Genomic DNA, 14,707 nt, shown 5'->3' on the forward strand with positions numbered 1-14,707 from the left:
TCTCAACTCAACACATTTTCCAAGGTAATTAGGCTTTGTCTCTGCAGTGTGGTATAGTAGAAAGATCACTGGATTTGGAATCATGGCTTAGCCACTTACTATCTCTATGATCTTGGACAAATCACTTCCCTTTTCTAGGCCTTGGATTCTTTATCTTACAATGAAGGGGTTGGACTAGATGCTTTTTCCAATTTAAAATTTTATGATCCAAATCCTAGAAAAAAGAGGGGTTCTTTTCTTTTTTTTTGGTGAAGCAGTTGGGGTTAAGTGACTTGCCCAGAGTCACACAGCTAGTAAGTGTCAAGTGTGTGAGGTCAGATTTGAACTCAGGTCCTCCTGAATCCAAGGCTGGTGCTTTATCCACTATGCCACCTAGTTGCCCCTAAGAGGGATTATTTTGGTGGAATATATGAGTCTTGGGACTATACTTATTCTATTCTAATAATGAAGCTTGTCTGCAACTTTTATATTCAGCATAGACCCACCTACATCTACCTCATTCTTTTAGAGACATCCATAATTACAAAGAGCTTAGCAAAAGCTTCTGAAGTCCTATTCAGTTTTTTTTTTTTAAATCACAGATTCAGAGCTGGGAGAGACCTTAAAGTTTAAATCATCAGAAACCCTCATTTGACAAAGACACTGAGGCCAAGTGTGGTTAGGTTACGTCCTTAAGATCACATAGATAGGGCCAGAACAAGAATTTGAGCCAAGGATAAGCGAGTCTTAATAGCGTCTAAGGAAAATTAATTATCAACTAATCAGCAGGTATTCTTCCTCTTTATGCCTACTTTTTTCATGATTTCCCTTGAGACTCGATGTTTTGTTCCTCCAAATAAATTTTGTCTTTCTGACTCTTTAGTGATTTGCTAGGATTTTAAAAAATGTTATCTATGCTGCCATCAGCAAATGAGGTAATTTTGTCTCTTTGCTGATTTTTATGCCTTTAATTTCTTTATTTTCTATTTGTTATTTCTAGAATTTTTAGGACAATGTCTAATAATCACATTGAAAGGGGGCATCTTTGTTTTATTCCTATATTTATTGAGATAGCTTTTAGTGTTTCTGTTACATATAATGTTAACTTTTGGTTTCATATTGATAATATTATCACATTAAAAAAGATTTTTTTCTATGCCTCTGCTTTGTAGGCTCTTAGTATAAATGATTATTATAATTTGTTAAAAATCTTTTAAAGCATCTATTAATATTATCATATGGCTTTGGAAGCTTTTGTTTCTAATATGATTATTTTAATTATTTCCCTAATGTTGAAGCATGCTTGAATCCTTGGTACAAATCTAACCCTATAATAGTATAATGGGGGGGGGCAAAAATTGTGGTAGTATTCTTATAACAGGATTTTATTTCATTTATGATATAGGTCTACAGTTCTCTTTCTTTGCTTTAACCTTCCATGATTTGTGTAATAGCATTTTTTTTCATATATAGAACTGAGTAGAGTGCTTTCTTTCTTAATTTTGTGAAACAAAAAATGTTGTATAGGTATCTGTTATTTTTTAAAAGTTTTATAGGGGGCAGCTAGATGGTGCAGGGGTTAAGGCACCAGCCCTGGATTCAGGAGTACCTGAGTTCAGATCCAGCCTCAGATACTTGACACTTACTAGCTGTGTGACCCTGGGCAAGTCACTTAACCCCCATTGCCTGCAAAAAACAACAAAAAAGTTTTATAGGATTCTTCTATAAATCTATGCGGACTGGGTATTTCTTTTAGAACGAGTGTGGTTTCCTTTTCTGAAGTGGGTTTTTTTAAGATGTCTATTTAGTGTTTGGTTAATTTCAATGTTTTATATTATTGTATATAATCCATTATTTCCTTTGAATTCTCAGGTGGTTTTCTTTTGGTTATATACTTCTGTATAGTAGTTCTTGATAATTATTTAATTTCTTCTCCATTATTTTGTGATTTTACTTTGTTCATTTTAAAATTTTGTACATTTGATTTTCCCTCTTCTCCTAAGTCAGTTTGACTACATGTTTACAAATTTTGTTAGTATTTTTAAAGAATTAGTGTTTCTTTTTATAATTTTATTTTATTATTTATTTTGTTATTTATTAGTTTCTAATTTATGTATTTCTTATTTGGTTTTCAAGTTTTCCTCCTTTGTGCTTATTTTGGATTTTCTCTTTTTAAGTTTTTAATATTTTAATTTAATATTTATTTTATTAATGCTCTTTTTCTAACTTGTTGGTTTATAGCTAGATTTTACATAGCACTTATGAACTGTAAAACCCTTTCCATATGTTATCTCATTTGATTCTTATAACAATTCTATGAAGCAGGGACTTTTATCACCCCACTGAGGATAAGAGAGATATCTGACTTACCCAGGGTCGGACAGCTAAGTATCTGAAAACTGGGTTTGAACTCAGGTCTTCCTGACTCTAAGTCTAGCACTCTATGCACTGTGCTACCCACCTATTTTGGGGGCTAGGATTTTCCTCTGAGGATTGATTTAGCTAGTAGAAGTTTTGTTGTTTCATTATCATTGTTATTAACTACTTCTACAATTTGTGCTTTAATCCAGTTTCTGTTTAAGTTTATATCTTTTGTTTGTGTTCATGTATTACTATTTTAATTTTATTATGGCATTTGCTTTGTCCAACTCTTTGTGGCTCCATGTGGGGTTTTCTTGGCAAAGATTATGGAGTGGTTTGTCACATCCTTATCCAGTTCATTGTACAGATGAGGAAACTGAGACAAACAAGGTAGTGTCTGAGGCCACATTTGAACTCAGTTCTTCCTGACTTCAGGACTGGAACTTTGCCACTTAGCTGACCTATATTATGGTATATAAAGTATTTACTATTTCTACTTGTTATACTTATAATTTCTTTGTGAATTAGTATATGGTCCACTTTTTATTAAGGTGTCATGTGGTAATGAGAAATATATATATATATATATATATATATATATATATATATGTGTGTGTGTGTGTGTATGTATATATATGTATATGTATTTACACATATATTCTTTAATGTTCCCATTCAGAAGATGCCATAAATCTTAAAATTGCCCAACAGTTTTTTCTTTTCAATATATTCCCTTCTGTTCATCTTCCTGTATAATTTGTCCATCTCTAAGAGAACACTATAAATCCCTAATATTATGATGTTACTTTCTGTCTTTTTTCTATTCAGTTAACTTTTCTTTCATTGATGTAGATGCTCTACCATTTAGTGTATACATGTTTAATATAATACACATTCATTGTCTGTGGTTGCTTTAACCCTAACATGGCATAATATATAGAGAGGCAAAGGTCTAACTGGGTTTTCCTCTGACACAGAGTGATGATGAGATTCTGGACAGATGCTCTAGTGATAACTCTTACAGACTGTGTAAGTTGCAGAGAAGGTACCTACCTGTGTTTTTTTTTAACCTACCTGTGTTGAGTGTCTTTGCCCAGTAGTTCTTTGTACCTTCAAAATCATAGATTCAGTCACTATTACCATTGCTACTAGAAAATTTTATTTTTTGCTTATTTATATACAATTCTAAATGATATTTTACTGAAAATATAGTTATAGAGGTGAGAATGCACTGTATTGTGCCAGGGAAGGTTGATGAAAAGTTGTCATAAAAGAATTCAATCCTTCCCTCTTGGACAAAGCTTAGTTTCTATTGAAAATCACAAATAAAACAAGTGAATCTAGGTGTGTACCTCAAGATATTTTTATGTCTGAGTGTGGATCCCCAAAGAGGTTGTTGGTGACATCAGAGATGGAGACTGTAACAGGATTTTCTGGTTCTTACAGATTTGGCTATGGTTCTATAGCCTTCTTGTTTTGACTTGTCCACTGATCATTTTTATTATGTAAGCCACATAGTATGGTACTTATTACTGCCCTAAGCTGAGCTAAATCATTCCCAGGAACCAAACACTAGGCTCACTTAGAAATAGCCATAGAACAAAGCAATGATAGGTTCTAACATTCTTTGTTTCATGATTCCTAACTCAGGAAGTGATTCTTTGCTCAGGCAAGTATCATTACAATTATAGTAAGTAGGTTTGGTCTAGGATAACTATAGACTCTTGTGAGCATTGCATTTGTTAAGGTTCAGACTTTTGCTATACCCAGCTGTTCGGCTATAAGTAAGCTGTTTGCAACAACAGATCTGGTAAAACAAGGCATTGAGCATAAACCACTGTTTCCATGAGAGTTCTCACAAGCAAATCATTGTAGAGTTTGACTGACATTATACATGTTAAGACAATCGAAGTTGAGACCTTCTGTTTATTTAGTTTCAGAGATGTTTATTTCAGTTAAACACAAAAACAAAAGAATTAACACACTGTTGAATTAGATTGTCAAGTGCAAGCTGAAAAGCAATTTGCTTCCATAACTGATAAAATTAGGGAAGTGAGAACCTATGCAAAATATCCTCTCTTTTTCTTTAGGGGATTTGTGCATGGAAGTAAAATGTGATACAGAAGGAATGAAAACTTCAGTGGATAAAGCACTGGCCCTGGATTCAGGAGGACCTGAGTTCAAATTTGGCTTCAGACACTTGACACTTACTAGCTGTGTGACCCTGGGCAAGTCACTTAACCCTCATTGCCCTGCAAAAAATAAAATAAATAAGGTCAAGGGAAAGGTAAGAAAGGAGATAATATGATAACACTTAGCTTGAATGAATAAATTCCAGTTACTAGCCTGGAGGAAGTACATCTCTTCCCACCTCTTTAAGTAGTCAGCCTCTGTTTTGTATTAAGCAATCAATATCTGGTTCCCACTTATCTTTGCCCAGGGATTTAGTCCCTCTCATAATCTATCTTTTTGCCAGGTTGGCCTCTTCCCCTGTTCCTTGTTTACAACATTCCATCTTCTCCTTCATGGCTGTGTACAAGCTGTCCTGCCCCCCCCCCTCCCCATTCCCTGGAATGCATCCCCCCTCACTTCTCCTCTTGAAATTCCTTGCTTCCTTTGCAGCTCAGTGTAAGAGCCACCTTCTATATGGGGTCTTCCCTGACATTCCCCAGTTGTTAGCATTCCCAACCAATTTGCTTATCTCTCTAAATTGTTTTCCCTAGTAGAGATAAGCCCTGGAGGGCTTGGGACTGTTTAGTTTTTGTCTTAGCACAGTGCCTGACACAGAGTAGGTGCTTAATCAAAGTTTGTTTAATAGAATTGAATTGCTCAGCATAGAATAAAACTTTTCTATTTCTTACTGTTAGATAAGATTTCATCATGTCCTCTTGGCTGGTCACCCATGGTTATATCTAGTTTTAATCTTCATCCATAATTGTTTGTTTGTTTGTTTGTTTGTGGGTTTTTTTTTTTGCAACAAACATTTATTTTATTTTTTCAGTTATATGTAAGGGTACTTTTCACCCTTCAATTTAACCCTAAAGATGTCATTATAGGTCAGCCAGGTGACACAGTGGACAAAGCATCCACCCTGGACCCAGGGGGATCACAGCCAAAACCCAGCCTCAGACACAAGACAGTCACCTGCTGCATGACCCCAGGTATGTCCCCCAATTCCAATTTTTTTTTTGGTTTTCTAGGGTCTTGTATTTGAAAGTCAAATTTGCCATTCAGTTCTGGTCTTTTCATCACAAATACCTGAAAGTCCTCTTTTTCGTTAAAGTCCCATTTTTTCCTCTGAAAGATTATGATCAATTTTGCTGGGTAGGTGATTCTTGGTTGTAATTCCAATTCCTTTGTCCTCTGGAATATCATATTCCATGTCCTCTGGTCCTTTAATGTAGAAGCTGTTAGATCTGGTGCTATTCTGACTGGGGCTCCACAGTACTTGAATTTTTTCTTTTTGGCAGCTTGCAATATTTTCTCCTTGACCTGAGAGCTCTGGAATTTGGCTATAATATTCCTAGGAGTTTTCCTTTTGGGATCTCTTGCAGGAGGTGATCGGTGGATTCTTTCAATTTCTATTTTACCTTCTGCTTCTAGAATATTAGGGCAATTTTCCCAGACAGTTTCTTGGAAGATGCTGTCTAAGCTCTTTCCTTGATCATGGTTTTCAGGTAGACCAATAATTTTCAAATTATCTCTACTGTACCTATTTTCCAGGTCAGCAGTTTTTCCAAGAAGATATTTCACATTGCCCTCTATTTTTTTTTATTAATTTAGATTTGCTTTATTGTGTCTTGGTTTCTCATAAAGTCACTAGCTTCCATTTGTTCAATACTAATTCTTAGGCAATTATTTTCATCAGAGAGCTTTTGTACCTCCTTTTCCATTTGGCCAATTTGGCTTTTCAAGCTGTTAACTTTTTTCTCATGTCTTTCCTGTATCACCCTCATTTCTCTTTCCATTTTTTCCTCTACCTCTCTAACTTTATCTTCAAAGTCCTTTTTTGAGCACCTCTATGGCCTGAGACCAATTCATATTTTTCTTGGAAGCTTTAGATATAGGGGCCCTGACATTGACATCTTCCTCTGAGGGTGCACCTCGATCTTCCTTGTCACTGAAGAAACTTTCTATGGTCCTCACCTTTCTCTGTCTGCTCATCTTGCCTTTCTTTTACTTGACTTTTAGCTCCTTAAAGTGGGGCACTGTTTCCAGGCTGCACTATCCCAAGCTTCAGAAGTCCCAGGTGGTATGATTTAAGGAGGATCAGGTTCTTCACTTGTCTGGCCTGTTTCTTGGTCCATAGATGACCCCAGACCAACTTGCTAATCAACCAGCTTTGTGTGTTGTGGTTGTCAGCTCTGATGGGCCTGTGCCCCTCCCCCACCTGGGCCACTGCTACTCAAGCCTACCTCCTGGTTCCCAGCAAGGGTGAAAAACCCAAGTTCTGACTCAGCATTAGCATAGACCCCTGTAGTCTCCCCCCCCTTCCCACCCCCGCCGCCCGACCAAGGGCTCAGCCCTCTCACCAGACTGTGAGTTTAGTTCCAGACCACAATGGTGCTGCAGTTGATTCAGAGGCTCTGGGGGTCTCCTTCTCTGGTGAGGCCTTCCTGGGACTGGATCTGTGTCAGGGTGACTGTGGGGTTGGGCTCCACTCCTGTCTCAGCACAGCAGCTCCCTCCTTCTGACCTTCCATGTCGTTCTTGGTTAGAAGATGATTTCAGCACATTCTTCTCTGGGTTTTGCATTATTTGGATGTTTTTTGGAGTGATCGTGTCATGAGTTCAAGAGCTCACTAACTTTCTTCTGCCATCTTCCATAGTTTTGTTATGAGCACTTCCTTGCATATTACTTTTTTCCTGGTTGATTTTCCTTACTGTGCATTCTAGTATAGTCTGAGAGGTAGAGAAATATAGTGCAAAAAACCCCAGGTAAGAAGTTTTAAATCTTGCTCTTAGATTTATTTGCTCTCTGACCATGGGCAAGTCACTTAATTGCTCTGAGCCTCAGTTTCCTCATATGTAAAATGGGAATTATGATATTCATTGTTCTTTCATCTCAGAATTGTATCATATGAGATAATATAACATAATATAATATGATTGCTCCATAAGAAATGATGAATCTGATAGATTCAAAGAAATCTTGGCAGACTTGTAGGAACCAGCACAAAGTTATATGATCAGAACCAGGAGAATAATTTACACAGTGATCATAATAATGTAAAGGAAATTAACTTTGAAAGACATCACAACTTTGACCAATTCAAAGGGTAATCATGACTTCAGAAGACTCATGATGAAATGTACTTTTTTGCTTCTTGGCAGAAAGCCAGATTAGAGGTGCAGTGACATGTGCTTTTTTATTTTTGTTTTTAAAATTAATTAATTAATTTTAATTTTCTTAATTTTATGTAAAGATATTTTTTGAGTTCCAAGTTTTTCTCCCACCATCCCTTCTTCCCTGCTTCCTGAATCCAGTAAGCAATTTAATATAGGTTATACATTACAATCATGTTAAACATATTTACACATTAATCAGACCAAAAGGCAAAAAAAGTAAGAAAAAAAAAGAACAATAACAAAAAAGCAACAACAAAAGGGGAAATAGTTTATTTCAGTCTGCATTCAAACCCCATAGTTCTTTTTCTGAATGAGGAGAACATTTTCCACCATAAGCCTTTTGGCATTGTCTTGGATCATTGCATTGCTGAGATCACAGAATGTTGATGCTGTGTAGAATGTTCTCTTGGTTCTGCTCATTTCACTCAGTATCAATTCATGTAAGTCTTTCCAGGTTTTTCTGAAATCCATCTGCATATCATTTCTTACAGCCCAATAGTGTCCCATTACATTAATATACCACAACTTGTTCAGCCATTCCCCGATTGATGGGCATCCCCTCAATTTCTAATTCTTTGCTACCACAAAAAGAGCAGCTATAAATATTTTTGTGTATGTGGGTCTTTTCCCTTTTTCCATTATCTCTTTGGGATACAGACCCAGTAGTAGTATTGCTGGGTATGCACAGTTTTAAAGCTCTCTGGGCATGGTTCCAAATTGCTCTCCAGAATGGTTGGATCAGTTCACAGCTCCACCAACAGTGCATTAGACACATGGTTTCTTAGACCTAGACAACATGTTAATTTACTTTGCATGACTATATTTATTTCTTTCAATAGAGGGATTCTATGTTGAAGAAGGGGAGAATAGTGGGTAGTGATAAAGATATTTTTAAAAATAAGAAAATAGTTTCAATAAGAAATTAAAAATACATATAAGAAAGCAAAAATCACTTCAAAAAGGGACACAAAGAAATTTTGTTACTATCATGTTAAATTAAATACACATCTTTTTAAAAAGACAAACTTTAATGCATAAACTCAAGTATATAACAAGTATAAGTAACAAATGCATAACAATATTGAATACATAACAGAAATTAATGGTATAACATATCCATTTTTATTCTTTTTTGTGCTAAATGTTCATATTTATTCATGATTTTATAATTAAAAAGGAAGTTTTAAAACAATATCACACCACAGTTTATTTTCAGAAACTGTTCTGGATTTTTAATTTAAAAAGTTGTAAGAGAGGAGGAAGGAAACAAGCAATTATTAAGCTATGGGACAGGCACTGTACTAAGCACTTTACAAATATTTTCTCACTGGATCCTTACAACAACCCTGAAAAGTAGGTGCTATTATTATTTCCATTTACAGTCAAGGAAACTAAGATAGAGAGAAGTTAAATGACTTGTCCAGGGTCACACAGCTAGTAAGTATATGAAGTTGGATTTGTGCTACGGTCTTCCTAACTTTAAGTCCAGTGCTGAATTTACTGTACCACCTAATAGATCATAAGAACATGAAAGGAGGTAAATCAGAGATCATAGGAGTAACAACCCAGATATCCTCTTTTCACCTTGTCCCATCACAGAAAGTGTGTGAGATTATATATGTGTGGCATTTTACAAAATTACACTAGAGTTTTCTCTACTAGGGAAGAAAGGGCTAATAATCAAAGTATCAGGCCCATTGTAGAATTTTTGTTTGAAAGCTCAGAATTCTAATTTATGCCACTGCCTAAAAGAGGTATAGTAATGTAGGCCAAATTGCATGTAATTTTCCAAAATATTGTAACAAACTACCTAAAAAAAATAAAGCCTATTACTATAGAAGAGTGAAAATAAGGAAGGTATATCATGTAAGTGATGTAACATCTTATAACTCTTACATTTAAATGTATCATTTAGGACATCAGCTGCTTCAGTTACATCCTTTACTTAATTTTTAAATCCACTATCTATTGGGCAACAGCTTGTTTTCCATATTGATCCACCCAGGCCAGTGCCCTGGAGAGGACACTCCAGCTACTCATGGGGTAGATACAACATGGGATGCAGCAGTTACCGGTTATAAGTCACTCAGGCGCTGCAGCTCCCGTATCGAACTGCATAGCCACACTGTGGCCTGTGGCTCTTCAAGGCATTGATCCATGGTTGTCCATGACTGGTGGAGGCCTACTACTATCTATTGTTCTTTCAGGAGCTTCTATAACTTTTTTTTTCAGGGCAATGAGGGTTAAGTGACTTGCCTAGGGTCACACAGCTAGTAAGTGTCAAGTGTCTGAGGTCAGATTTGAAATTGGGTCCTCCTAAATCCAGGGCCGGTGCTTTATCTACTGTACCACCTAGCTGCCCCAATAACTTTTTAATAGTATCTCCTATTTACTATAGATATTTTTTGCTTTTTATTTTATTTTTGTGACTATTTATAGTGCCTTTTATTCCCTAGAGATATTTTCAAGTTTAGTTAGCACAGCAAATTCATGTCTGATTATTTAGACAATTAGAAAGTTTTGATTGCTATGGCAGTCACATTATAGAAGTTACCTTTACTCAAGAGAATGAATGAATAAATGAAACATTTATTATGGGCAAAATGCTGTGCCAAGTGCTGGGGGTACAAACAGAAAAGTAAAACAATCTCTACTCCCAAGGGGTTCACAAGCTAATAGTGGAGATGACAGAGAAAGTTTCAGCTTCAAGGCAGATGGAAAAGTCCCACAGTTCTTAAGGTGAAGCAGCAAAGTAGATGTTAAGGATTCTTCTTTTATGTCATTTCCGCTGATAAAATCACATCAGTTTCTGATGTTGAACAATTTGACAATGCCAAGGACTTTGCTGGCAAGAACTCTCCCCACCCCCACCCCGGGTCTTCAGTAGCCATGACTATGGCATCTGTAGGAGCAGTTGCTAGCCTGCATCTCCAGAGAAGTTGCTTCCCAGAAAGATGTCTGAGGACACTGGGAAGGAAACAATGCTATTCCCGAGGGTTCTTGGGTTCAGGGGTCTGGACTGTCAGGAGAAATGGTGATCAAAATGGTGGTGGTTGACTTGCCTGGCATAAGATGCCTCTTTTGTGTGTGTTTGTTTCTCTCTCAGGTTGTCTGGATGCTTTAGCTAGACTGGCTTGTCTGGCCTGTATGGGGCAGTTGGTGGGAATGGCTGGCTTCTTCTCCACAAGAATTATTTCCCTGGATGAGGGTCACAAGGGTCTGAACTGGGAGCAGGAATGGTGATCTTGGGGGTCCTATCACTCATAAAGACAAAGTTCAGATAATAAATTAATCTGTAAAAATCTCCCCATTTAGAAAGGGTACTACTCTAACACTCCAGTGATGATATGGAGATTCCCTGTGCCAGTGTAGATCATGACCCATCCATTCCTGTCTATCTTATATGACTATTGTTTATGTTTGCCAATACATTTACCAAATGTATTAGGGACCCTCTTAATGTGCTACAGGCCTCCCTTGCATTTTCTTGACATTGTAAGAATACCAGTACAGCAGCAGAGCGGTCCATCAATTAACCCTTCAAACTTAGTATTGACCAGTCCATATTCTTGTTTGATCATATTCTTCATTAATGACATTCTTTATATCACCATTATTGCCTTTGGGTGATCCTTAATTTCAGTTCCTCAGTGACTGTAGTGTTTCACGACTTGTTTCATGACCAGAAAAATAGTGGTGTTAAAAAGATGGAACTTTGCTTCAAAGAGAAGTTTGACATTACTCAAATAATTTTGCAATTTCCCAATGGCAAATCAGCTCATGCTTTTCTTTCTGTTTAATTCAGAACTCAGCTCATTTTCAATTTGTGATGGCCAAGATACACACACATGCACAGACTGGCAGATTTTATAGATTGTCCTTTCCATGGACTGACCAACAGACATTGTTATCTCCTTTGCTTTTCTTATGTGACTACTCAGGTCAAACTCTTTTAAGTACATATAAATCCCATTTAGGAAGCTCCATATTGTTCTTGAGGTTGATCTGTACAGCACAAAGTCATCTGTAAACAGGAGCTTCTAGAAAGCCTCAGAGAGAACCCCTTTTTGACTTGGAATCTTAAATAGATCTATTCCATGACAGTAACAAATAACTCTGGTAAACATATATAACCCTATTTTATGCCTCGCTTAGTTTTAGTAATCAAAGGGTTGTCAAACAAGGCTCTCTTTGCTATGATATCTTCCAAATAATCATATTTAGTTTTGGTATATGTATGGAAAATACCTTATGGTAGTAAATACTTTAATATCATTTCTATAGTGCCTTAACTTCACATATATTTTCTCATTTGAGCTCATTTGATTTCAGGAGGTACTTTGATATCCAAAGCAATTTTTTATTGTCCACAAATAATAAGCATGGTGGGACTTTATATTCTCTAAGTATTTCATTCATGTAGGTGATGGTTGTTGTCCTTCATTCTCAAAGAGGACCAAAATAACATCACTATGTTAGAGTCAAATTACAGTGTGCCCAACTTGTGCCTGATCAGATCAAAACAAGCTCGGAATGCTCTACCACAGGTTGGGCACAAATAGTCCATATGAACATTTGGGTGGATTCTTTAAATTTTCTCTTCTTGCCTTTCTTTTGAGCTACTTCAATTCTGCTTTGCTCATTTGAGTGATGGTAAAAATGCATATCATGTATGAAAGCCTACGTGTTGGGGGCAGCTAGATGGCGTAGTGGATAAAGCACTGGCCCTGGATTCAAGAGGACCTGAGTTCAAATCTGGCCTCAGACACTTGACACTTATTAGCTGTGTGACCCTGGACAAGTCACTCAACCCTTACTGCCCTGCAAAAAAACCCCAACAAAACAAAAGTCTACGTGTTGCTTTGTAATACCCTCATCAATGTATTCAAATCTGCATGTGCAGATTAGTCATAAAAATGTTGTATAGATAGGAAAATGGACATAAGAGTCAGTGGCTATTCATGTTCTCTTGCCCCTTTAAAAAAATGTTTAGGATTTTTTTCCATGCCATTGGTATCTTTCCTCTCCTTCTGATACCTTGGGCATTAACCCCTCAAATTCCTCAAAATTGTGCTGCTGTCAGCATTGACCTTCTCTGTGTTAACTTGGTTTAGTCCAGCTTCTTTTCCCATTTTTGTTTGTTTCATTCAATGTCATTTTTACTTCCTCAACAGACACATCTCAGACTATAATGTTAGAGTCCAAAGAAAAAGGGTCTTAGTACAGAAAATAAAACAACTGATTCCATTAGTGGCTACTCCATATTTCTTCTCATTGTTCTTGAAGCCACGGAAGGATAAAAAATTCAATATACAGCTACTGCCAAGGAGTTATGTGGCTTTCTATCTCAGAATTTCTCTATGCTAGGCTGGAGTATCTACTTATCTGCCCTTATCCATGGGCTCAGTTCCATTCCCACTCTGACTTCAGTTCTGGTCCTAAGAAAGAAGAATGTTGCATGCCCCTGACTCAGACAATGTTAAGGTGATCTAGTTACCCCAAACTCCAATCATCTGTGCTTGTTCCATTCTGCCTGTTCTCTCAGATCTTAGACTCTGCTTGCTTGCAAAATCATGTCGCATGTACAATCTTCTAGACCTTCCCTATCTAGAATTCTGCTATTCTTTACATCTTCTCCTATATTAATTGACCTTACCAGGACAGTTTGTTTGCCTAGATCCTTCAAATCTCTCTGTTCTAGCTGGACTCATAGTTCTGGACTCTTCTGGTCTGCATAAGACCAGTAATAGTGATATATGCATAGAATGAATTTGCATAGGAAAAATGAACTTGATAATCTGAAAGTAGCCAAAAAATAATAATTTCAAAACAGATATATTCATTGCCTTAAAATGGCAAGTGAACTAAATAAATTCTCTTGTTTAATACAGTAATCATTATAGCTACAATTTAAATACTGCTGTAAAGTTTAAAGATACTTTACTTGTATTTTTTCATTTTATCTTCACAACCAGGCTATGAGGTAGGTACTGTTATTTATTATCTCCATTTTACAAATGAGGAAACTGGAACTGACCAAGGTTAAGTGATTTGTCCAGTTTCACACAAGTAATGTATCAGAGACAGGATTTGAACTTGGGTCTTCCTGCCTTCAAACCTAGCACTATCCACTATAATTCTGCCTCATTTTGCCATCTAGTCATCATTAAATATGTGACTCTTTCTTATAAGAAAACAAAGGGGACCGATCCTTAAAGTGATGTGATACAATTGGCTCCTCTTGGGAAAAAAGAGTAGACACATATGGACTGTTGAATAGGAATTAGAAATGGGCAACCCTTGTGGAGCAAAGGGGTCGAATGAGTCTTCTTAAAGTGAAAGTGAAGGGTTAAGCATTAACAGTCAATCACTGCGGTTCCAAGCAAAAGGACTTTGAAACAAAACATCTATTTCAGTGTAGAAAAGAGTGCTGTTTACTCAAAGTCTTTTCATCCACTCTGTGCCATGAATAACGAGGAAGTCCCTTTGAGTAGGGAAAGCAACTTGAGAATATAACCTTTGGATTGCTAAATTAAAAACCAGCCTAGGATACCACAGTCTAATGTTCTGGAAGGAGAACCCAAAAAGCACCTGTTTGAACCCAAGAAGGCATAATTAGGAATGAGGAGTGGACACTGAAAAGAGGCAGAATTAGGATTGAGGTAAGAAAACAAAACAAAGCATTTTATCAGAGCCTTCCCAAAGTGGAGTGGACTGCCTAGAGAGGTTTTCCTTCATTGGAACTTTTCATAGAAAGGGCTGCATGATCATTTGGTGGAGATGCGGTGGTGAAAAATATTGTTCAAGGACAGATTAGACCAGATGACCTCAGATCCCCTGCAATGGGATTGATGTGATTCTGGGAAGTGCTTATGGTGACTTCTACATACTCCCTTAAGATGATGTAAAAAAAAAAAAAGTACTGTGACATGTATGAGGAAGAATGAAAGACTTCCTAGATCTTTGGAATAGGAATTTTGTCTTATGCAGTGGGGACAAGAGGCAGGTGTCCCCCTTCC

This window comes from Dromiciops gliroides, chromosome 1, assembly GCF_019393635.1.
Source record: "Dromiciops gliroides isolate mDroGli1 chromosome 1, mDroGli1.pri, whole genome shotgun sequence".
Lineage (NCBI taxonomy): Eukaryota > Metazoa > Chordata > Mammalia > Microbiotheria > Microbiotheriidae > Dromiciops > Dromiciops gliroides.